Source organism: Cygnus atratus, chromosome 2 (genome assembly GCF_013377495.2).
Source record: "Cygnus atratus isolate AKBS03 ecotype Queensland, Australia chromosome 2, CAtr_DNAZoo_HiC_assembly, whole genome shotgun sequence".
NCBI lineage: Eukaryota > Metazoa > Chordata > Aves > Anseriformes > Anatidae > Cygnus > Cygnus atratus.
In genome coordinates this window covers 135397987-135420875 of record NC_066363.1, presented here as the reverse complement: position 1 = coordinate 135420875, position 22889 = coordinate 135397987, and the positions used below count along the sequence as shown (strand labels likewise).

Below are 22889 nucleotides of genomic sequence, written 5' to 3'. Positions count from 1 at the left end.
TGCTGAACAAGAGGGAAATTTGTGTTTGAGCAAGCTGAGGTGAAAATTGATTCCAATATAAGTCATTTGAGTGCAGCTGAGCTGGAGATTCAAGGTGTTAAGTACTTACTGAAGACTGTTCTTATAAATCAGGCCAGTATGTGCATATACAACTGTGTAATCTGAATTAGTGCACTTATGTATGTTCTATATTTTAATAGAGCTGGACAAAGAAGGTATAGTAAGGAACTAAATGACTCAGTGAACACCTAACTTCTTTAATGTCAATGGGACAAAAATATCTGTATTCTACCTACAGTGTAGCCAGATTGCCTTTTTTTTTTTCCGTTGTATATTTGTCTACACTGAATATGAAAATGGAAAAATGAACTAATATGGGATATTTGGTTTGTTACTGTCCTTGCTTCTGTACAGCAGCTCTTCTGTATTGCTCTTCTTGTCTCAAGCAGCCAAAATAGTGTTGAGGATATCTTGCTAGAAAAGACATTTTAGAAATGCCTGTCCTGTTCCCTAATGAAATGTTTTTGGAAAGATTTTTCTTTATATATAGTAGAGCAGTGCTCCAGTTCAGTTCTGGCTAGTGATGAAAAGGGCTTGTTACAGTCTGTCTCTTTTTTATGTTTTGTACCCTCTGAACCTTTGTACCCTCTGAACCCTTTGTACCTTTTACCACCCGAAAATTTACTGCATGGCAGAGGAACACAAATTCTGCAAAAGTAAAACACAGAGTATGCAATGTTTTGGCATCAAAATACTTTAGCACAAAAGCTTCCTGTTTTTCTAGCATTATAGGAATGAGAAGGGTCCATAAATTTGTAAAGCAAGTCATTAGCTTAAATGTCGTATGTGCCGTACTTGTCATGCAAATTTAAATCCTGATTTACAGACTTAAAATGTTATCAGTTGAGCTAGAGTATTATATAATACCTGAAGTAACTGTTCACCCTGAATTATTCAGAAGCACATATTTATTAAATAAAAACAAATTGTGCTCAAGTTTTGTGTTAAATTTATAAAGGGGAGCAAACTGACAACTAATCAGCCGTAGCTTGTAAAAATGATTTGTGACTATAAAAGGAAAGGAAAGGAAAAAAAGAAGAGGGGGTGAGAGGTAAACATTGTACTGAGCAGATTGGTTGTGCTTCACTCTGGAGCAAATTTGTCCAAATAAATTATAAATGTAGTAGCTCAATAATAAATGGGGAGCAGGAGGGTACAAGCAATAAAATTAGGTGAATGCAGAGAGTGCTCGGTTTTTTAGTTAAGTGGGTGGTGTGATGTGGTAATAGAAATCTGTTACCTATATACTCTGTTTTAATGAGCAGTGCTTCATTATAGTGCTGTAGTGAATGTTTCTCATTTTCAAGAAGATAAGAGGGTATTTTTGTGTATGTTACAATGGGAAAAAGATACACCTATTAAACTGCAAAGTTGCCAACATGCCATTCTTGATATATACTCATACACATGCACGCACAAACACATACATACTATATACGTATATAAAGCATAAAATGATTAAAATGTTCCTGAACCCATGCATGCAATTTCATTTTTGCTATATTCATTTTGTCCTATTGCAGAGAAATGCTGTTTAATTTGAATGAGACTGTGAATTTTGCAAAATGAGGATGTAATAGCATTTTACTTAAACTTATGGCATCTCTGTTCATATTGTGTGGTTCAGGAACAGTTTCTTCATAATTAAAGTGTCAAAAAATACATTTGTATCAAGAATGATGAAATTCATTTAGGATGATTTGCCAGAGAATAATAACTTTAAACTTTCTTCCTTTAAACAGAATTGTTTAGGGCTTCTTCATCAGTTGTCCAGGGTCCTCTTATTTCCTTTGCATGTTACCCACGGAAATGAACACTTTTTCTTACAGCATTTCCTTTATGTTCCTGTGCTGTGATATTTTATATGTTTTATGGGTCAATTATTGGGAACTGCTTTACTGGAGCTTTATATGATTATTGGTCAATAGTTTTTGAAACTTTGCTTCACTGAGTCAGTAAGATTTAACATATCGCAAAGTGAATAATCTGTGGAAATCCAAATTTTTGCAGTAACTTGGAGACTTTGGAGAATCCAAGCAAAGAAATCTGAATTTGCCAGTGTGTAGAACTTGACCCCATAGTATTTGGCTTATTAGTTCACCGTTGAACACAGCATGGTACCTCTGGCCTTGATTCAGCAGAGTCTTTAAATACGTGGATAATTGCTCTCCTGAATCGGGGCCAGATGAGTGCAATACTTGTACAGGACAAGGTGGGTAAAAGAAAATACTGATCACTCAGGTTTAATTTCTTCTTCCTAATAGGGGTGCAAATCTGAAATAAATCAGGAGAATTACCTGCACACAAAAACAATGTCGAGAAAGAAGATGAACCAAAAAGTCTTATCTGAAAGTAATCATAAGTTGCTCATTTAGAATAATAGTGTTTATTCTGTCAGATGGAAAAGATTTGCTTGATCTTGGTAATTTTTCTGTCTCTTTTTTATTTTTAGACTACTCACTGGGGTTACTTATAGTAAGGGTGATTTTTGCTGTATCTTGATGGCTATCTGAAAATTTTCTAGTATGAACTTCTTTATGTGGAAAGAGACAGACCCTCTCTGGGACCTGATTTATGCCATCCTGGGGTATGTGCATTGGTGAGATGCCGCTGTGTTGAGGGAGACTAGAGGACTATCTTTGATCAGTAGGTAGGATGTAAATGATACTACCTGACCAAGTATAATACATGCTTATTATACAGGTGTCTTTCTTGCTTTTTGCCCAGCAGAATTAAGACGCAAGATGAAGAGAAAAAAATGAAGTTTATGGTTTACCCCTGTGTCTGTGTAAAGCAGGTGTCTGAACGCTAGCCAAATAGCCAGCCCTTAGATGCAGTTTAGTTTTTGGAGAATAACTGCTGTAGGAAGAGCTCTCAGTGTTCCCTACACTGACCTAGTTTTCAGTGTTGTCTAGTGACTTTGTGCTAATGTGACCCAGCATTGCTTTGCTGTTAGCTGCCTGCTTCATTCAGAATTTTTCCTTTTTGTTTACCACTGTCAACTATACTCACCAGGCACCTAATCCTGCAAAGTGCCAAGTCCTGTCCGGGAGGTATGGGCTGTTCTCTTTTCCCAGTTAGCAGGAGTCAGGCTGCCCCATTTCTCACAAGATTTAACTGGATAAGAGACAGGTAACCATAAACAGCACTGTAGCTGGTTTTAGGCTTGTACCCCAGCAAAGGTCAAGCATAACAATGCAGTGGAAATAAAGCATTTTGAGTCATTTATTCCTTTAAAAAGGTTTGTATCATCCATGCAGCTGCAAAGCCATAATGCTTTCATTAAAAGTCACATCTGTGCTGAATTAAAACAGGAGCCTTTTCCAGCCAAGGAGTATTTGTCAGGTTGAAATTTTTTCTCTTAGCTCCCGAAGCTTTTTTCCAAAATCCAAGGGCTAAGACAGAGAGCAGACCTTGTCACGAGCTGGTACCGAGGTTTAAGTACATTCCTGCTACGTTATTCACCGTCTGGCTCCAATTTGGAGGTACATCTCCCTTGCGTTCACTTTATTAACCTACATATGACTGGCTCTTTTGTTTAATATGGAAATGAAAAAATAGATGGTGGGCCCAAGAAAAGTAGTCTGAAAACATCTTTTTCCAGATTTTTTGCTCCTTGTGGCATATTAACCGCTTGCATGGAAAATCTGGGGGATAAAAAAAATATATTTTAAAAGCTGTTTTTGAGGGTAGGCATTTTTAACTTTATGTAAAAAGGCTAAGGCGAGTGTGAAATGTTAGTCCTTCTCCTCTTCCCCCCACAACTTTTTGAGCCCACTAACCAATTTCTACCAAAAATGACTTCAGAGATAGGACTGTACCAAGTACATGAAAGTCACAAAGCAGAAGATGGCCAAATTTAATACGTCCCCTGAAAGAGTGCCTGGAACATGAGCCTAGCAGCTGCATACTCTGTAGCTGACCAGCCAAATAACAGATGTGTATTTGTCAACTAATCACTGGATGTATATTTCATAAAAAGCCATCACATAGGCTACTTCTTGTTCATCCATATGATAAGTATGGGAACTGGTAGGAAGTGGGAGGACTTGAACAAGGAACTGGAGTTATTGTGGGAAGGTCTGTGGTGGATATGAATGTAAGTGTGGGCTGCTGGGCATGTATGTTTAGGACAAAAGGCTTTGCATTTTCTGCTGCTCACGAGCCACCTCACTTAGAGAAATGTTTACTTCAGAAGGGGTGGAAAGACTCAACACTTGTGTTTGTCATCTTTTCAGTTTGACCACTTCACTTAGAAAAGGACAGCAAGAAACTGTCTGCATGACAGCCATAAGCAGAGAACCCAGTGGAGCTGGGTTTCTATATCACTGCCATTTGTTTTCATGAGTTGAATGATTTACTTATTTATTTATCTAATTTAATTTAAGTGCAAGAGCAGCAAAGTATTGAGAAGTTACTACGAAGAAAAGGATGGACAGGCCTTTACCAACACAAGTGACCAGAAAAAGTGCAGTGTGACAATAAGAGTAAGCTGCTGTTTATACCAATGTGCTGCCCAGAAGTCTCTGGTATTATTCAGGACTCCTTATGCTAAACTTTGTATGACTGAAGAAGAAAAGTCCCTGCCCTCAAGGATCTTAGCCTATTTTTTGGGGGGTAAAATAAACAATCTTCCACAATTATTTAGTCTTTTAACACCTACCACACATAACGTGTATCTCTATCTGTACATATATACATAAAAAAAAATTTAAAAAACCTGAGTGTTTCTGCAGCTATTTAAAAAAAGGCAAGCAAGCAAAGAGACCAGTTTTTATTTTAGAAACAATGGTATTTCAACTGAGTGTTTCCCTTTCCCACTCTGACATCACACATCACTGATGTCAAGGTCTTTCCCAGTCAATCCCAGTCAAGAGGCATGCTCTCATATTTTTCCCAGTAAGGACTGTCATCTCAGAGGGAAAGTTGTACCAAGGTTTACTCTTTTTTTTTTTTTTTTTGGCTGAGATGTTTCACAAGGGACATGTTTTCTCTGAATAAGATATTTGGATGTATTACAAACAGTGCAAACAGCTTCCTGATGCTTTGGAGGTGATGGGGGTGGGTAGGTCGGGGGAAACCACCTCAATTCTTTACATGAGAAGTGGCGGATTTTCAGGATGTTTTTAGCAGTGCCTTACTGGATCTCATATCCCAGGGAAAAAATCTGGCTCTGCAGAAGCCCACAGCAAAGCTCCTGCCAGCTCCCATGAAGTTGAGCAGAGGCAGGACTCCTTGGTGATCCTCCTCAGAGCTCTGGGGTGAAGTTTGTGTGGGGGTTCCTCCCAGAGCCTGCATTGTGCCAGGTCTCTGAGCTCATGCAGCCCTGGCTCTCCTTTCCTCTGCTGAATCTTGTTCCTGTTATATATTTTTAATGGAAATAAATTTAAGGAAAATATCCCTGAAGGTAAACTTTGATTTAGGCATTCCCTCAGGGTTGATTTCTTAACCTTCTCCTTCCTGCAATTATTTGAAAGGAGAGGAAAATGGAATAAATGTGAGAGAGAGCACTATTTTTCTGAGCAAACCCAAATATATTGGAAAAAATGATGTTGAAAGAGAATTTCGCACACAGCCCAAGCTGTCTCTGCAATTCTGTGTTTTCTCTTACTCTGTCAGGTTTCACTGCCCTGTATAACTGAGGAGCAGGAGAGGAGACGTACAGACCTTGCCTGTGTTTTCCCCAATAGATATTCTTGGGGTTGTGCTGGCGATCAATATTCAAGCACTCTTTGATATTACCAGGTTCCAGACATTGAAAGTTTCTGAATTTCACTGTCAGGTGCAAACAGTGAAGAGGATGAAGGGATTTCGTTATTGCCGTGTTATAATATTGTTCAAAGCCTGCTGTCTCTTGAGGATGCCTCTGGGCTCTTGTTCCTGGTTCCTCGCAAATTAAAGGAAGAGGGTTGCAGCAGTGTTTCCCACTACCTGAATTTCACAAGATAGAAAATTAAAGAGAAGTAACATGGACTAAGCACTCTGACTTATATAAACTCTTGGCAGATGAGATTTCTATTAAATTAATCTGGTTAACTTAGTGTTGGTATTATATTTATGTTTACTTGTCTTATATTAATGTTTTTTAATTTTCAATATATTTAAACTTCTAAGCCCGTTGACCGAGGAAGAGGTCATTATTTCTTTACGAAGAAAATTACTCTGTTTATGGCAATCTTTCACCTTGTGCCTCTTATCACACAAAAGGGTTGTGTGTGAGGCATGGGTGTATCACCATAACCCTTGATTCACTGAAGAGGAAATTCAGATAATCTCCTGGATTTGGAGCTATTCATCATTACTCATTGTCTTGATGTATTTTCCATTCAATATAGATGCAAGGTCCACTGTCAGGCACCTCCTAGTGGACAGGGAAGGGCCAATGCCAGGCTGGGACATGGGCCTGCAGGTGGGCCTAGCTCAGCAGGGCATGCGCCTGGGCAGGGCAGTGCTGGAGCCGGGCCATGCCATGGCCACCACTGGGCCTGAATGACAGCCCCAGGGCTGACATGGGGTCCTGGGACCTGGGAAAGGTTAGGGGAGCCCTGGAGTCGGGCAAGGACAGGCAGGGCTGCTGGTGCCCTAGGGCACTAGCAGTGTGTTTTGGTTAGCTAGCCAGGATGTTGAGCAGAAAGAGGAACCCATGTGCTTGAACCCCAATTTTCCTTCAGGTGGGGATGTTAGTTCAGATCTCTTTCCACTATAAAGTCGTCAACTTAAAGCTAGAACTTCAGATGTTTGAGACTGTTGGCTGCTGGTTAAAACCAGTTGAAATTACTTGGGTTGAAACATTTGGCAGAAAAGGTGGAGAGATGCTTCTGGGCTGGAGGTTAGTTGCCTCTAGGTGCTGCTGATGGGTTTATGGTTTTGCTACTTTGAGTAAAAGTATCTTGACTTATCTAGCTGGTAACTTTGAGGCTTGAATCTGACTAGAAAGGCACTTGTTTTTCAAAATAGTACCTGTTTTCCCTGCATCTCCAAGTACTATCTACAGGCATAGATTCCTCTCCTCACATGGAAATGCAATGATGCAGCCTTGTGCTTTATAGTTTTCTGAGTTGTCATCTTCTAAAAATGGCCCTGGCTGTTTTTAAACCTGTGGGACAGCTGCCTTGCATGATCAGGGTTAACATTTCTAGAGAGTATTCAGGATGCAGAGAGGTGATGTTCCCTGTATGTTTCTCTATCTGTAGGTTGTACTTTTCCACTGGCTTTCTCATAAGAATGTTTTGCCCCCCATTTACCTTTTCTCACAATGAATTTATATCTCAAATTACTGCATAACTAAGAATTTCCGGTAGCATGACTAGGAAAAAAAAAAGAAAAAAAGAAAAAAGGAAAAAAGAAAAAAGAGAAATCCACAAAGTAACGATAATAATAAAATACCCTGTTCTTACCAGGTTGCAATCTCAAACCAATCCACTTTGACTGTAGCCGTGGCAAATTGCTGTCTGAAAACGACTGCCCTATTCATCTGTTAATATTGTTAGAAAGAAAGCTACAACTGTACCTATCAGTGTAACTAAATTAGAGCAGGTTCACATAAGGCAGGCACACATAAAAATGTACTTATGAAACAGATGTATCCCTCAACAGGAAAATGACAGCAATTCTGATAAAATGCTTTTATTATTTACTTTCAACAAGTATCTATAGCTGCAGCTTGACTATTGTTGAATCATTTCAATAACCTTGTTACAGGCCTGGCAATAAAAGGAAAAGCACTTCAGTGGAGTGAAATGGCCCAGCTCCTGACATGTTCAGTGGCATGTCAGTGATACGTTGATATTTTTTTTAAGTCATCAAAACACACAATAGCATTGTTTGTACAAGTGGGGAACTGCTTTGAAACAGAGCACATCCCTTGCATGGAAAGTGGCAGCTGGTGCAGGTTAAGCCCTGCTGGTAGGTGCTGCAGGTTGTGTGGTGCTGATGGCTGCAAGATGGATGGCCCCAGCACAAGGCAAGCCCAGTTCTGCTGGGTGCAGGGGTTGCACTTGTATCTCATTGAGATAAACATGGCAGTGTGAAGGATTACAGTTGGAAATTAAAAAATAATTTTGACCTTAAACTGAGCAAGCACGGGTATCTCCGGACTTATGCTTATTATACACCATAATGTTTACGGTCCACTTATAAGTTCAACTCCAAAACTAGTGCCCAGAGTATCACTTATTTCAGACTTTTTTTTTTTTTTTTTTTTTTTTTTTTTGTCATATAATCACAGAATAACCCGAGTTGGAAGGGACCCAAAAGGACCATTGAGTCCAACTTCCGTCAGACCTAAAGTTTTTTCATCATGGATTGTGAGCATTTTGAAAATGGATGCAAAAGGAAATTTGTAGTTAACACTTCTGCATTCACTGTCTTTTCAGGTTTTCATAGATTTTGGAAGAACTGTGATGATAACTAACTATATGCTCAAAATATTGCAATTGGCTAATATAGGAGTATCTTTTGCCATCTATAGGAACACCAAAAAAATAGTGACTTGAATAGTCACATAGGATGTTTGTGGCAAAGCAAGCAATATCTTTGGAGTATTTAATTTTAATCTGTTACAAAATATCATTGCTTCCACTTCAAAAGTGTGGAATAACTTATTTTTGTTTGTTCTCAGACTTCCATAAATATCCGTATCTGAGCAGGGATTGAAGCTTGGAGCATTTCAGAACAGGAGCTGAAATTGCCTATAAATAGTGGACAGTGTCTATGAAAAGCGTCATGCAATGCAAAATCTGACAAAACTGGACTGATTCTTCTAGTAATTGCTCTAGGTGAATACAAAAATTTATTCTTTAGCAGAAGAAGTTAAATTACAACTTCTGGTAATAAAAGCATTAAGGTTTCTGTAGCAACAGTGCTTTTCTCTTATATCACTTTAAGGATTATTTTACATAGTATATATAGAACACATATTTATGTTTCTGTATAGTAAAAAGTTTATTTTAAAATTTCTGAATGTTCAGTGTAAGAAAGCTAAAGCTGTGACTGAACTGTTAAACTTTTTATTCGTTACCATGTTTTCAGGATCTGTCCATGGAATTGGCTACTTAACTTTTGCTTTTTATAATTGCTTTACATTTATAATATTTTCAATTTTATGTTCATATCTTTACATATATATATATATATATATATACATCTTTTTACACATTGTTTTAGCAACTATTAATTGAAAAGCCAATAACTACACTATCAAAGTATTTCAGTTTAGAGTCCCTAAGTTTCTGAAATTTTCTCCTGTTGCTCTGGAACATGCTGTGATTAGATTCTGCCTGAACGATAATAAGTCTTTTGAAAATTAGAAATAAACCCTGTACTTCTTTTCTTTTTGTTTTCTTTTGATTTGAGACATTGGGAAGTGAAAAAATACCCCATATGTTAAAAATGTAAAATTTTGACCAACACTCTTGCAAGATAAATTGTTGAATTTTGAACTCTTGCCTTAAATGAGGACCACATACCTGGGCAATTTGGGAAGAAGTTAACAATAGCAAACATCTTAGGCAGTTGACTAATCTCTTCCCAAGCATGCTTGATGAGTTTCTGCCAAAATATTTCAGGCAGCAAATGAAATTGCTTCCCTTTTGAAAACTCTCATTGCCTGGTTGCCCTGCACAGCCTGAGAGCCCCAAAGGGGTGGTTTGAATGGGAAGATTATAAATATCTCTGTAGAACAGACATAGCACTTACAGTGAAAAAAGATGGGGGAAGAAGGAAGGTGGGAGACAGGAAATTGGGGATTTTGCAGGGAAAGGTGTTTTTTGTATAGGGAATTTACTTTTAGCAGGTGCCTGACAGATCCTGACTCAGTTTAACTAAGGCTCCATCTAGATCTCTTTTTCCAAAACACATGTAAACTTCATCTTCAATTTTACCTGATTGATAGTTTGAAATACTTTGAGTGCTATAAAGATGTTTTCTTTAAGTGACATGAAAATTGATTTCTGGTCAAGCCAAATACTCTGAAATGCCTGTCCAAGGTCCATAAATGGAGAAGCCGATATTGTATCAGTGAAGGCTGGCAAGTGTGGGGAAAAAAAGGTTTATTCATTCTGCCTAGAAGAGCTATGTAAACAAAAACAAAACATTCTTTCAGGAGAGAACATGAAGAACTGGCAAGAAAACAAAAGTGTAATGGAGATTTCTAGGCCACCCAGCTGCCTAATTACTGGCAGCATCTCTGGATTTTTGCAGCATGTCTCTCTAACACAGTCCTTTGGAAAACAAAATGCCATGTTATTACAAAATAGTTACAAATTTAAAGCATTTTGTATCCTGTAGACTTCAGCTTTTACCTACGGGGGATTTTTTAAAAATTTGTGCTCTATATTGAACTAAGTAGAGCAACCTCCTGCTATCTTTTTGTAACATATTCAAATTTAATTTACCAAGATGAGGGAATTGAATGTCTAGATTCATATTCCAACTTGATCTGGAGGACAGTGGTGGCATTATTCACAGTTTCATTGGGACAGTAATGAAAATGCTAGGTTTTGTATAGTCTTGCTTTTACAGTGTCCATACTGTGTTGTGGAATTAGTTAACCATTCCTGTGAGTATTCCCAGCAATGTTTTGTACCTGATTCTTTAACGATGTTATTAAGACTTGATGGGCTAGAACTAGGCTATTTTTGAGCTTTTTTAGGAAACTCTTTTAAGATGAAATACCAGCATTAAAAAATAATAAAAAAAAAATGCAGAGACAGCAAGTAGATTTTACTCTTTCCTGAAGCTGTAGCCCTGCTTGCTTGTAGATAGAAGACACCTTTGCTTGTTCTAATAATGCATTGCTAATTGTAAACATCTGTATAAAATAATGCAGATGTATGTAATTATAAAAGTATTTAAGGCTTATTTAAAATTTCTGGTTTTGAATCTTTGCAGTCCTTCTGGGTTTAGAAAACAATGTTGAAAATACATTTCTTTATTAGGAAAAGTCTTTTCTTTCCAGATCTGAACAAGAAAACGTGACTTTATTTTTCCTCAAGTTGCAGCTCTCCCATGATGCATCGTTGATGCTGTTAATACTTTTTCTATGTATTAAACTTTGTTATCACAGTATTACTGAGGGAGTAATTGCAATCCATTTAGCACAAGCAGGGAAAAAAAAAAAAAGAGGTGAGTTACTTACTGCTGTCTCCAGTGACTAGTGTTAATTAACTCTGGCTTCATCTGCACTATAAAAATGAGCACTTTTTAAACGGTTATGAAGTAATCTCATGGCTCTACTATATTTATAAAATGTATTTCCATTTTTTAATCCAGGAAACTATCCAGCACTTTGGACGTCCTGCAGATTACTCCAGTAAGTAAAAAAGTCACATTAGTCAGGAATGTTACATGTAATTCTGTTTACAGGAATGTATCAATATCTCATGCTGCAGACACAGGAGGATCAAGTGACTCCAGAACAGGTGGTTTAATTTGTCTTCTCTTGCATCTTTAAACCCATCTCAGACAGCACCTTCTGCCCTAGAGGGGCTTTTCCTCAGAGCTACCCTATAGTCCTAATTCTATCTCTAACTAGAGCTGTCTGCTCTGCCTCTGAGCATTTTCTTTCTCTCATTGTCATCCACTCCTACACACAGGGGTCAGTGAATCCTTGGCATCCGTGTAAGTTAGATTCCTGAGGAGATCTGTATATTTCTGTATTTTGGGCTGGGAAGCTATTTCAGTCATTACCTGTTTACCCAAACAGACTTTTTCCCTTCTCCCAAACATCTGAACATCAGGTTAGTAGTTACATATATCACCCCTAACGATGCATAACCCAAACTTTCTATTATTTTCTCTGATCATTGACAGGTAAGATCACTTTTATTATTGCTTATAAAACCATATTTAAATCCTTTTAGATGCCTAGTTTCTGTGCACAGTAACTATAAATCAGGGTTTGCAAAACGGTTGTCATCTAGTCCCCATCCAATGCAACTCAGTTAGCTCAGCATAGGACACAAAGCAAAAAGGCTCTTATAAAGAAGGAAAAAAAGAATGTAGTCATACTGGTGCAAAATGTCCTACCATGGAGTGTATCCTGCTAGTGTGAACTGTCTTGTTGAATCTAGTTTTTAGATACAAGTGTTAAAAACAAACCTCTACAAATAAGCATACTGTGGCCAATGGCCCAAGATACTCACAAGCTGATCTCTGCTGCTGACAAGTTCTGCTGTCCCCAGAGGATCGGAGAGATCTCAGGACACAAGCTAATTCCAGCAGGAAGAAGTTTGGTATGTTGGCTGATGACACTGTTGTTTTTTTTCTGTGCCCGATTGCTTAAATACATTATTCCAGCGAGATCGTGGCATAGCAATCACTGCATATTTCCAAGAAGGCATTCTGAGCTCTGTCTCAGGTGACTAAAAATGTCATTATACTCCACATGCATGTATTGATTAGTTTTTGTCACCAACTCCAATTACAAATGGAACTGCTGTGGTGGACACTAGATAAACATATCCTAAGGTGATCCTTAGCCTTTAGCCTATTAATCCAAGACCTGACCCAGCTCAGATGTGATAGATACATCATTGTTGCCCAGACTTCTCACATGTATGTCTGATTAGATCAAATGTGAATAAGTGTATGGTGACATACACCAAACCTGTGCACTACACTGCTCTGTGTACCGCTCATACCTTTGCGATGCTGTAACTGTAGCCTTTAGTTATTTTAAACCTTTGGAATGTAATAGAGAAAAATGCTTGCTGGGCAATAAGTAATGTTGGTGTGTTAATTGCTACTCATTGTGTTAAATCTTTGGTATATGTGGATTGCTTACATAGAGTGGGTAGCTGTATTCTGTCTCATTTAAAAACAAAAAACAGAAAATATTACATTGTTGCCCTACAGTACTTGTATTATCCTGGGTTGCTATGACATTGCCACACATAATACAACATAATGGCAACAGCAAGCGAAAACGCATTCTGGTCTGTGAGAGTGTTGATGTAAATAGATAATGAAGCTTTCCATTGTATACCATGATAATAGCCTTGGAACAGAAACAGATAGCAGTTTTGATTTATATATTTACTTGGATTTAAATAAGGCATTCATCGTGATTCTGTACTCCTGCACAAATAATTACATATAAATTCCTCATGCCAAGATATCAGAGCCAGTATCCTCAGCAAGATCTTTTTTCACTTGTCCAACCCATTTAGCCACTGAATAGGATAAAACCTTTTTAACCCCAAGCCTCCTCACCGTATGAGACCTTTTGAAATGCTGACTTTTGGACTTTTTTTTTTTTTTTTTTTAATCAAGCGAGGGGATGATTTCTTTCAGGCTTGTTGCATCACAAGTACTTTCTCTCTTTTCATGTGTAAACAACTGAGGATCAGCATCCTAGAAGTGGCATGCTTTGTGGCAGACTTGCTACCGCAGTGTGACACCAGGAGAGAGCTACTTTCAATTGGGACTCAAGTTTGGGTCAATTTAAGAACATTTTTAGCCCATACCAACCAACCAAACCAACAACAGTCAGTTGGCATGAGCTCTGGTTGCAGCATCAACCACATAGTGGAGGCCCCATGGGTTATATGAGTGTACTGAGAGATAGATTATTTATTTATTTATTTATTTATTTATGTTCTGTAGAATATTCAGAACTGACATGATCCTCTGGTCTCAGAAATGCAAGAGCAATACTGCAAGTATTCCTGACTTCTGGCAGCTCTGCATCTGCCACCTCTGTCTTTCTACTATCTGAGAGTGAGCGACGTGCAGATTGATTCCTAGAAGCTTCCTGTGGCATGAAGGAACCTGAGATATACTTCAGGGTTACCTCTGAGAGTTCAGAATTGCAATGTAGGCAAACTTGCTGAAGGCTATAGGGCATGATATAGATGGAGTTCTATGTTAAGGGAGCTGTAAGGTTAAACCTATATATCGGAGTAGAAACTAAGTCTGCCATCAACTGAAGTCAGAGGGGCTTGACAGCAAGTTAAATCTCCAGGGGGAATAACAGGGTTGAAATAATTTGTATTGGGAACCCTTCCCCTCCCCAACCAGTTGCAATCTGAAATAGTTTGAGGCTCAACAGAGCAATAGCAATGCTTTGCCCTGGCCTCCAAAACAAACTGCAAGCTGGTGCAACCTGAGAACCTCTGCTGGAAGTATATTCCCTGGCTGTTACAGCAAATAGGTACATGCGTGTTCTGCTCCCAAAATGGGAGTTTCAAATTTAGTAAGGGTTACCCACACTACACACACAGACACACACACACTGTAGACAAGGAGAAGAACCCCGCTCAATCATTCTGAAATTATTTTTTCTGCAAACATCCCCTTCTGTTCCACTCAGCTACTGGTCTGAAAATCCATTGTTTGATAAATTTGGGTTAGCAGCAAAGAGAAAGGCATCAATCATATCAGTTGTCTGGTTCATGGGACTTTGGAGGTGCTGTGTTATTGGGAAACAGCTTATTTCTCTCTAGACAAATCTGCAGCTGTACTACACATTTCCATATACATTTTATATGTTAGATTGAGAAAATATAGGAAAGAAAAGAAACTGGTGCTTTAAGAGGTCTTCTTGATTCATTTGACATAGGACATCCAAAAAATAAGGTGACTCAGGAACATGGTATGAAAAAGGGAGGAAAAGAAGGCAATTGCTGGTGATAAAAGTACTCAGGAGCCAAAGCTCTTGGTAATGTACAGCAAGAGCTTGGCAGTGCCCTGGTACTCTCTCTTATGTACTCTGAACTTGATGGGCACCTCTAATCTCCTGCACCACAAAGGGAAAAAAAAAAAAAAAACAAATGGGTTCACCAGGAGCTGCAAGGACAGTTTTACTACATCACTCTTGACAGTCTTTAATTGTATAGACTAAGAAAAAATGCAGAAAGTAAAGGAAATTAGAAAGAACATATATTTTCAGCCCTCATAAGCAGTCCGTATATTATGCATGTTAATATGTATCTTTGAGTGATATTAAAAATAGCATTCTGATCATATGACAGACCAGTTGCTATAGTAACTACATTTTTGCTGTAGAACAGCAAAGTAATAATGTGTAAAATGTGTAAATTATCAGTGTGTAAGAGCAACTGGTGCGTCTTCGCTCTGCTATTCTGCTTTAAAATGAATCTTTCCATGAATATACATATCTCATTCATGTATTCTCATGACACTCCTGTTGCTGGCTCCATCTCTTCAGTTGGCCACCCTTGTAGTGCTTAAGTAAGACGTGACATTTCAGCCAAAAGAAAGAGCAGGAGAGGCAGAGATAATGGACTCAGTCCAAAGTAAAAAGGCTTATACTGATTTCAATGGACTTTGCCTCAGGCCTTATGCAAACAAAGGTGATTTATGAGGGGTAGCGTAAAAAGGCAGAGTTCACTCATTTTTGCGTGCCTGTTACCACATTCTCCTGCTGAAATCTGAAGAGATGTTGCACTTGACATTGGGGAGAGGTAAGATCAAGCAGTAACATGTTGGAGATTTCTATAGCAGCCTGAGAATCTGTGAATGTGGAACTAATTTTCCAGACCTCATCTCCCATCACCCCAAATTCCAAGCTCCTAGATTTACATGCCTGACAAATGTGGTTTATTTTTGCCATTTAAATTTCTTAGGATAGATAAGATAAGTGTTACTAAAATTTAAGAGTGGGTGAAACACATGGAATGAAGTCCTGGCTTAGCTGAAATCAATAGCAAAACTCTCATTGACAGTACTTCACCTTTTCTGTTTAGTGTCACACTGAAGAGGGCAGTGACTTGCTGACCTGCAGGAGATTTTTAACCCCCCAAAAGCAAGAGATATTTGTTTTAAACTCCAGAGAGAGCAACAGTGTTTGTAGCAGTGCTGGCTACAGATCAGACACGTTCCCATCTAGGGGGAATAACACAGTTAACAAGTAAATCGTTTGGCTCGCTCACTTTAATTATACTAGGTGACTGTGATTTATATAATTATTTATTTATTAACCAGGCTTTCTAGTTTTGCTGTAGTCCACATTTTAAAACAAGTTAGTTGAGTCTGAAGTCATTCCTAATCTTAAGGTTTTGAGGTATTGTGTTTTTCTAGTTACAACCTCAATGTAGATGTAATCTGCCTTGTAACAGCACCTGCCTAAGTGGAATACTTAGTTAATTACCAAGATTTCAGGACGAACTCCAGATTGAAGGAGATCAGCTGTGTCTCTGAGCTCATGGGTAGATGAGTACTAAAACATCCATCCAGATTTGCTGTGGCTGAACTTCATGATACAGCCCACCCCCTGTTCTGTATAACAAGCTGAAGACTTTGTTCAAATAAGCCAAAACCAATTTTTGAAGCAAATTCAAATTCCAAAATAGACAGCAAGAGTTTCAAATCAGAAATTATTTATTAAGTCATTATCAAAGAGTAATGGCTTTAAACAAAGAGAGGGTAGATTTAGATTAGATTTAAGGAAGAAATTCTTCACTCAAAGGGTGGTGAGGCACTGGCACAGGTTGTCCAGAGAAGCTGTGGATGCCGCATCTCTGGGAGTGTTCAAAGCCGGGTTGGATGGGCCTGTGAGCAACCTGGTCTGGTGGGAGGTGTCCCTGGACATGGCAGGAACTGGGTGATCTTTAAGGTCTCTTTGAACCCAAACCAGGCTATGATTCTATGAAATAAGAATTCTGCTGGAGATTCTGTTTCCTTCTGGTAGAAAGTTTCAACTTTTGGCATATGTCAGAAACTATTTGGTTGGAAATTATGCTTTGGTACCTTCTGCTTGCTTCTTACTCTATTGACTCAGCATTTCATGGACTCTCATGATGCACACAAGGGGTAGCAAGAGCTATCTGAGGTGTGGTCCATGCTCCAGAAAATGTGGGACTCCATCTGGATAATAGGGCGCCAAACAGCTTCATTCACACATCTGTTAATCTTGTTCATGTATTTTTATGCTGCCCTACAATCTATGCCTGCATTCTTACCCACAGCGTAGTGCAGGCAACTCTAGTGGTAGAGATTCCAGCCCAAACAAAACAGTGGCAGCATGAGGTCTCTGACTTACAGTTCTTGTAATGTGTTGCAATGGTATTTCCAAAGAGAAGACCAGTCACTTTTTAGTTTTAAGAAAAAGCCTCAGGATAGGGGTGGTTGTGTTTACCTACATCACTTTTCCCTTGAAACTTGAGATCTCTAGGTGCAAATATAGGGTTTTCAAATCAAAGAGAAATCCTTCTTTCTCTCTTGCTTTTTAAACAAGAATGACATAAAAATAGACTAACGTAAAGGAAATATTTTATGAGAAGCAGTGTGGGCAAAACAATAATAAATAATCAACAAAATAAATACGTTATAAATGATTTGTGGCAGGAAATAGTTAGGAAAGGTAAACTCTGCAAAATGGTGTCTGAGTGTATCATTGTTCTCATTCCCACATTTTTGTCATTTCCTCAGAGACTTCTTTTCAACTGACAAAAAAAGATTAAATAAAAATTTCTTTGTCTTTTTTAAGCTGAATGGTAAAGTGTATTCTGCTATATGTCTTCCTACACTTCCTTGATATTGAAATTATAACCCTCATTAGCAAGTCACCTTTAACTTGATGGAGTCTTATGGAGTTAGAATTGAGTCATTTAAAACACTTGTCCTTCTAGCAGTATCATCTTTACTGATGGTTATTAAATAAAGCTCGTAATTAGGAGCTGGTCAGGAATTTCCTGACAAAATAATTTTGCTAGAAAACAATTAATTGACCTTGAATGTATGAACTTCCCCATGCTGGAGCAGGCGAAGAGAGTGATCGTGAAGGGTGGCAGAGGCAAAGCACGATAGACTGCAGCCCTCATGCCCCCTTCCCCTGCTCCGCTGTGGTGGTGGTTTTACTCTGTTGGGCAGCTGAGCTCCACCACAGCCACGCTCTTACTGCCCCTTATCAAAGGGAATGGGGAGAAAATATAACAAAAAGGGTTCAAGGGTTGAGACAAGGACAGAGAGACCACTTAACAATTATTGGCACGGGCAAAACAGACAGCATAGGGAGATTAGTAAAATTTATTGCCTATTACTAACAAGCTAGAGAAGTGAGAAACAAAGGAAAGAAACTAAAACCACCTTCCCCCCATCCACCCTCTCCCACCTCCTCCCCCCGAGAGGCTCCTTCACGGTCCCTCTCTGCCCCTGTTCCACGTGGGGTCCATGCCACGGGATGCCATCCTTCCCAAACTGAGCCTGCAGGGGCTGCCCACAGGCAGCAGCTCTTCAAGAACTGCCCCAATATGGGTCCGTACCACAGGATCCATCCAAACTGCTCCAGCACAAGTCCCCCACGGGCGGCAGCTCCCCCCAGACCCCTGCTCCTGCGTGGGCTCCTCTCCACGGGCTGCAGCTCCGGCCCGGGGCCTGCTCCTGCGGGGGCTCTCCATGGGCCGCAGCCTCCTCCAGGCCACATCCACCTGCTCCACCGGGGGCTCCTCCACGGGCTGCAGCGTGGAGATCTGCTCCGTGTGGGACCCATGGGCTGCAGGGGGACAGCCTGCTCCACCAGGGGCCTCTCCACAGGCTGCAGGGGAACTGCTGCTGCGTGCCTGGAGCACCTCCTGCCCTCCTGCTGCACTGACCTGGGGGTCTGCAGGGCTGCTTCTCACTCCTCATTCTCCCAGCTGTTGATACCCACCAGATTTTTTTTCCCCTTCCTTAAATATGCTCTCACAGAGGCACAAAGAACTTAACTTATGGCTCAGCTCTGGCCAGCAGCAGGTCCCTTTGGAGCCAGCTGAAACTCACCCTTATCTAACATGGGGCCAGCTGCAGGTTTCTTCTCACAGAAGCTGCCCCTGCTGCTGCCCCCTGCTACCAAAATCTTGCCATATAAACCCACTACAGCTGCTCGGGGGGAGGAGGTGGAAGAGGGTGGATGGGGGGAAGGTGTTTTTAGTTCATTTTCTTTGTTTCTCACTTCTCTAGTTTGTTTGTAATAGGTAAGAAATTTCTCAAATCTTTCTATGCTGGGTCTGTTTTGCCCATGACGATAATTGTTGAGTGATCTCCCTGTCCTTAATCTCAACCTTTGAGCCCTTTATTGATCATATTTTCTCCCTTGTTCCCTTTAAGGATGGGGAGTGAGAGAGCAGTTGTGGTGGAGCTCAGCTGCCCAGCTGGATAAAACCACCACAGTCCCAACGTGGGGCACAAACCCACAACCATGAGATTAAGAAGAGTCTTATGCTTTACTGACTGAGCTAGCCAGGCAGCAGTGTCCTTTTTCTATGAGGGAATGCAGTTTTACTCAGTGGTTAAGGTTTTCTTTCCCGCTCCTTGGGCTACTTTAAGTACACCAGGATTTTTCTTTTCTTCCCCTTTGCCATTTCTTCCCCAAAGCCACTGATTTTGAGCCATCATGGATTCATACCAGTATAGAATGGATTATTTATTTATTTATTTATTTTATTGGAGACAATCTTTCTATGTTTGGAAGAATAATAAATACCAGCCTGGCTTTGATCCCAGCGTATAACCATCCACATCAGTTTTGCAGCTATGGGACACTTTCTTTTCAAATGGGGAGTAGACACCAGATGCGCCCATTTTGTTATGAAACCCACCATTTTCACAACAGGGTAGCTTAAATTCTGTAAGGTGTAGAAATCTATAGGAATATTCAGAGAATAGTGTACAACTCAATGTAGGTAAAGACAGCAGAATCTAGCTTTCAATTTGCCAGATATTCTGGACAGAAGCCAAAAGTCCATTTACATATAAATATATAATTTATAATGTGGAAATGCTTCAAGGCCTTGAATGCAAATGCTTTGGATTTTTCAGAAAAAAAAAAAAAATCTTTTCATCCTCTTGTCTTTTGTTTCAATTAAATCATGTTTCATTGTTGCATGCATTACAATAAATTAAGAGGGCAACCTCTTCTCTCTTTGCATACAACTGGCATATAAATGACACTTCCTGCATGACATAAAAACTCAGATAATTGTTTTATAATTAATTTACTGGAATTAATTTAAAACAGGAAAAAAATGCATGATTTTAGTATAAATGTGTCCAATTCATTCAGAGAAAAGACAGAATATAGTTTCTAACTCTACTCGCTTTCTTCAAAACGCCATTCCTCCTAAACAGTTGTTGGCTGGATCAAAAGAAATAAATATAAAAATAAACATCTGAGAAAATACTTCTGAAAAGATTTTCTATATTTTAAATGTTTTAACTAAAACTTTGTTTCATGTTTATGTTCAGCTGCTGTTGTAGTGAATTTAGTTGATTTGCCATTAGTAACACCATGAATTAATTTATCCCAGGAAAACAAATTCTGGCTTTGGAGCAAGAGCTTCTGATCACAGGAACTTGTTTTTAGACTATAGAACTGAATATCAAATATGGATAGGTTTTGCAATAAATTGTGTTGCAGTCATTTTTTCAAAACCTAAAGTCATTCATCAAATATCTGATGAATGGATACATGAGAAAATTGTTTTGCTGATGGATTGATCCCAACAAGGAAAAAACCCCAACAGATTCCTTCCATTGCTAAAAATTCCAGAATAAAAGTCCTTCTCATGGGGATATAGGTCTCTTGAATGTACAGATAAAGAAATACCAGAGTTTAGAAGAATGGACACTACAGAGAGAAGGAGGATTAATGTTGATGAATTAGCTGGGGGGCAATACACTGCTGTCTATTTAACTAGGAAAATGCGTGAAGTTTATGAGAAATAAGTATTTGACCATAAATTCAGGTAACTGGGTAGGAACCCTGAAAAATACATTTTCCTGGCATAGACTGTGAAAGCAGACATTAGGGAGATAAAAGAAAGCTGGTCCAAGAGAACCTGGACTTGGAACGTGATAATACACGGAGGTGGAGGGAAAATTGGTCAAGGAAAATTAAAAATAAAAAAAAAAAAGATAAAGGTAGTACAAAGCTTTGGATACTAACAATGTGTTAAACTGTTAGGAAAGACTAGTGTGCAGAAAATAACACATTTGGAATAAATACGTTTTTGAGAAGGCTAATAAACACATTATTTTCCACATGGTAGTAATAGTAGAGGCAGTAATCAACACAATTAGGTTCAGACTGGACAAACATTTATTGAATAGTGCAAATGTTGCCAGGAACCGTAACACTGTGCCATTAAAGGAGATTTCAGCAGCAGCTGAAGGAGCCAGCCTAACAAGCGCAGTTTGCCTGGTGCAGCTCTTTCTGGATGTGGTAGCCACCTGACTGCCACACAGTCACTGGACCGACAAGAAGTTATGAATTGGTGTGAGTAGCAAGAGCATTACTGAAAAAGATAGTTTCAGAGAATAATCTTCTTGATCAGGAATGGTTTCATGTTAAATTAAATGGAAAGCTAAGTAAAAGCAGGTGCTTAAGTAAGGTTTCTTTACTGTTTAAGACATTAAGGAACCCAATTAGTGGAGTCAGATGGATTGAAAAGTTCAGTGTCTTGAATATGGATGAGTTCTGAATATTTTAAAGTCAAAATAGCAAAATCTCTCTAAATTTTTGAAGGGGAGAAATGTAGAAAGGATGTCAGGTCCAAATACACTTAAAGCAAGACAGACGCAAAAAGGACATAAGGAATGGACAGAGAACCCACAGGGAATGGAAAAAAGTATTGATCAAGAAAGAAAGTTACTTGAAAGGAGAAAAGCTGTTGGGTAAGAGAGAGAACTACCTTAAGTCAGACTGAATTAGGCGTTGCAGAGGGTATTAAAACAAATGGCAGGAGGTTTATTCGTAGTAAAGCTATCAAAAGAACAATGAGGAAAGCCATATTCATATGCAGGGGAAGTGAGTTAAGATTTAAGATTTAGATAAGATTTAGCAATATGATCTTTTTCTTTCTTTCTTTCTTTCTTTCTTTCTTTCTTTCTTTCTTTCTTTCTTTTTCTTTCTTTTTCTTTTTCTTTTTTTTTTCTTTCTTGGGTGAAGATGTTCAACAATGAGTCTTGATGAACAGATCAAGATATTCAAGGGAAAAGAAGTGCTTAATCTGAAGTAGAATCACAGAAGAGTTGGAAGGGTCAAGGATAAGGATCATCGAGTCCAACCCCTGGCACCACACAGGTCTACCCAAAAATTCAGACCGTATGACTAAGAGCACAGTCCATGGTTCTTAAACTCTGACAGGCTTGGTGCCATGACTATGTCCCTGGCGAGCCTGTTCCAGTGCACGACTACCCTCTCAGTGAAGAAACTCTTCCTGATATCCAGCCTGAACCTTCCCTGTCGCAGCTTGACACCATTCCCTCGGGTCCTGTCACTGGTCACTAAAGAGAATATCTCCACAGTTGAGATAGAATCAAAATCCAGAAAGTCTATATCATCAAGCATATGGAGAAAACACGTATGTAATCATCAATGACGTATGAAATAATAAGAGTTTATTAGCTATTATTTTAACCCATCAATTTAAAAGGTGAAAAGTGTGACTGGAGAATAAGAAGTATAAACTTATATGACTATGCTAGGAGAAAATGTGTTCTGAACTATTACATGTTCATGAGCTTAAGCTCAACAGTGCATATAGTTTGGAATAAATTTGAAAGGAATGTATAATCAAAGATATGAAGCTCAGTGAGCTAAAAATGCAACTTGTATGTACTAGAACTAACCTGACATCATTATTCAGTAAAATAACTTACTTATTCAACTTGGAAATAAGGTAGGTTAAATCTGCTTGGACTTCAGTAGGGCATCTAATGTAGTGCTCCACTGGATTTTACTAATTGCACTAGAGAGTATGGGGATTAGCAGGGAACTTATAAAATAGGTAAAGAGCTGACTGAGGGCAAGGTAATTACGCAATGGCTTGTGCTTAAAGGGGATCATCAGGCTGGAAGGAGGTTCCCTGAAGTCTTGAGGGATCATTAGG

The 22889-nt window shown here is 39.0% G+C and overlaps 1 long non-coding RNA gene across 1 annotated transcript in view; it reads left to right on the top strand.

Moving 5' to 3' along the window:
* LOC126913195 (uncharacterized) overlaps positions 1-22889 on the top strand; it is a 49019-nt gene that overhangs the window by 5543 nt on the left and 20587 nt on the right. The window contains exon 2 of the long non-coding RNA XR_007707872.1: positions 11332-11371. This is a non-coding gene — a long non-coding RNA (uncharacterized LOC126913195). The remainder of the gene's footprint in view (positions 1-11331; positions 11372-22889) is intronic.